The sequence below is a fragment of the Alexandromys fortis genome, unplaced genomic scaffold (assembly GCF_014885135.2).
Source record: "Alexandromys fortis isolate MF-2015 unplaced genomic scaffold, M_Fortis_MF-2015_v1.1 scaffold_1056, whole genome shotgun sequence".
In the NCBI taxonomy this organism is placed as follows: domain Eukaryota; kingdom Metazoa; phylum Chordata; class Mammalia; order Rodentia; family Cricetidae; genus Alexandromys; species Alexandromys fortis.
Genome location: NW_026068989.1, coordinates 6,185 through 9,276, shown reverse-complemented (window position 1 = coordinate 9,276; position 3,092 = coordinate 6,185).

The window sequence follows — 3,092 nt, the reverse complement described above, 5'->3', positions numbered from 1 at the left end:
TTTCTCTGTGAAGCAGTCCTCCCTGTCCTGGAATTCACTCTGTAGACTAGGTTGGCCTCAAAATCAGAGATCCACCTGTTTCTGCCTCCTGAGTGCCGGGAATAGGGCCCCTCATAGACCATAAAACATATTTAAGATCTGGCATAGGGGAACAGAACTCAGGTATCCAACTCCCTCTGAGATTTAGGAAATATTTTGATCCAATCTATTAATATATGCATATATATTTTTGGTTTTTTTTTTTTTCGAGACAGGGTTTTCTATTGCTTTGGAGCCTGTGCTGAAACTAGCTCTAGTAGACAAGTTTGGCCGGAAAGCATAGAGTCCCACCTGCCTCTGCATCCCAAGTGCTACCTGTGGAAAATTCTGTTGTTGTAAACATCAGTATTACATGTGAAATGCTAATCCTATTACCTCAGCCTTTAAGGACTACAATGGTAAGCATGCACGGCTAAACTGAAATATTTGTGGGTTTATTTCTTTTTCTTTTTGGTTTTTGGAGACAGAGTTTTTCTGTATAACAGCCCTAGCTCTCTGGGTACAAACACTTGTAGACCAGGCTGGCCTTGAATTCCTAGAGACCCCTGCCCCCGGGGTGAAGAGATTAGGAGATTAGAGGCCTGTTAACCTGGCACTCTGAGGATTGGAAGACCAAGGTCATCTTGCACAGTGGGTTCAAAGCCACCTTGGGCTCCAGGACTGTCCCCAGTAACAACAAAACTGGAAAAATAAAAGTGTGTTTAATATGAACACTCTTAGGGCTGGGGGTAGAGGCAGGACGATTTCTGTGAGTCAACGGAGATTACAAGGTGAGTTCCAAAACAGCCAAGGAGACACTCTCTCCAAAAAAAAAAAAAAAAAAAAAAACCACTAAGTTCTTTTTATTTTCTGTTTTTTTGGGTTTCGAGACAGCATTTTTTTTTCTGTGACTGCCTTAGCTGTCCTGGAACTAGCTGTGTACCATTGTACCAGGCTGGCCTTGAACTCACAAAATTTTCCCGCCTCTGCCTCCAGAGTTCTGGGATTAAAGGCATGACTGCCACTGGCGGGCTAAAGTGATTTACCAGAGTTGGACAGAAGAGAGAGATCCGCAGTAAGGCCCAGAAGTAGCTCCGGTCTCCAGGACTGTCTTCTTCGGTTCCTCTGTTGACCTGGCTGCCTGAAAACTCAGTATACACTCCATGGGCTGCCTAAATTTATACAGAACGTTCTATTCCACGCCCCTTAAGCAAGGCCAGAACGAACTACCAACTGCCACCTGATTGGCTGTTTCAGTCTCCACCCACTTCATCTGAATTTGGTTATAGCCAGCTCTGGCAGAACACCTTCTTGTTAAAGCCTGGCGGTGGTGGCTCACGCCTTTAATCCCAGCAGTTGGGAGGCAGAGACAGGCTGATCTCTGTGAGTTTCAGACCAGCCTGGTCTACAAGAGCTAGTTCCAGGACAAGTTCCAGGACAGGCTCCAAAAAAGAACACCTTCTTGTTTGTTTGTTTGTTTGTTTGTTTGTGACAGGGTTTCTCTGAAACTCGGAGCCTGTCCTGTGAACTCTTATAAACCAGGCTGGCCTCGAACTCACGAACTTCTGCCTGCCTCTGCCTCTGCTAGGATTAAAGGCGTGTACCATCAATACCCTCTTAACATCAGAGCCCCAGACTGGGGTTCTCTGCAACTTTGACACCAGCCTGTTCTAACTAAATAAAGATAGTTCCAGGACAGTCTCCCAAACTAAAGCAAAACCCTGTCTCGAAAAAAACAAACAAAAATAAATAAATAAATAAATAATAAAAGTTAAAAATTAAAAAAATAAAAAGAATCAAACAAAAGAAAAGGCGGCCAAGCAGTGGTGGTGCCTGTCTTTAATCCAGGCAGAGGCAGGCAGATCTCAGTGAGTTTAAGGCCAGCCTGGTCTACAAAGCAAGGTCCAGGACAGACAGGACTCTTACACAAAGAAACCCTGTCTTGAAAAAAGCAGGAAAAAAAAGAAAATGAAAAACCTGCAGGCACAGTGACAGAGTACTTTGTTACATAGAGGGAAGAGAATCCTGCACCAGCCAAGGTACATACTAACAGTCCAACCTGGGCTACATGAGACCCAGTCTCAAAAATGACTGATATATACCTGACATCATTCCTGCAGGATTCGTTGGCCACTTCAAAACAACAAAGATACTCCACAGTGAGGCAGCCTAAGGAGGAGAGCCAGATCCTGTCCACAGAAAACATTAGCAACGCTTTACCAGTGCCATTGCGGTTTTTCTCTTTATTTGTGTTACTGACACAAGGCTTTGGTATGAGCAATCCAGGTTGGTGTGGGACTTGCTATGTAGACCAGGCTGGCCCTGAGAGGTGAGTTTCATCCTGTCCAGTGCTGGCTCACAGAGCAGAAACACCACAGCTGGCAACCTAGATTTTAGGAGCCATGCTTTTTCACACCACGTTTTTACAGAAGCTGGGTGTCAAATTGGAACTTTATCTGTAAACCAGACTGGCCTCAAACACATGGAGATCCGCCTGCCTCAGCCTCCCAAGTGCTGGGATTAAAGGCGTGTGCCACCACTCCTCTACTCAAGTCCAGTTTTTTGTTGTTGTTGGTATCAGGGATTGAACTAGGGCATTCTGCATGCTCTCCAGCACTCTACCACTGAACTATATTCTCATCCCACCCCACGTCCCATTCTTTAGGAGACAAAGTCAGTTCCATAGCCAGAGGCCCCCATAAGCCTCCTGCCTTGCCTGGGGAGTTCATAATATTATTGATGTGTACCACTACACATCAATAATCTGTCTTTTATTCCTGGTGGATGTTCAACCCTTAATTCAATCTTGAATGTCTCTTGGCCATTTTTATATGGGTTAGAAAAAATCAGGAAGTGGGACTGGCAAATGCAGCTTTGGAGACAGTATCCCCGGGAGACAGTATTTGGGCAGACTTAGGGGCCTTCATTGTACTGTTGTTTCCTCTGTGTTCATAGGATACACTTGTGAATGCGTATGCAGCACAGAGTAGCCATTTGTATGCATATCTCATAATGAAATATATTATGTCTATTTTTCTTCATGAAGCCTGAGGCTAAAGCCCAAGTGCTTCAGG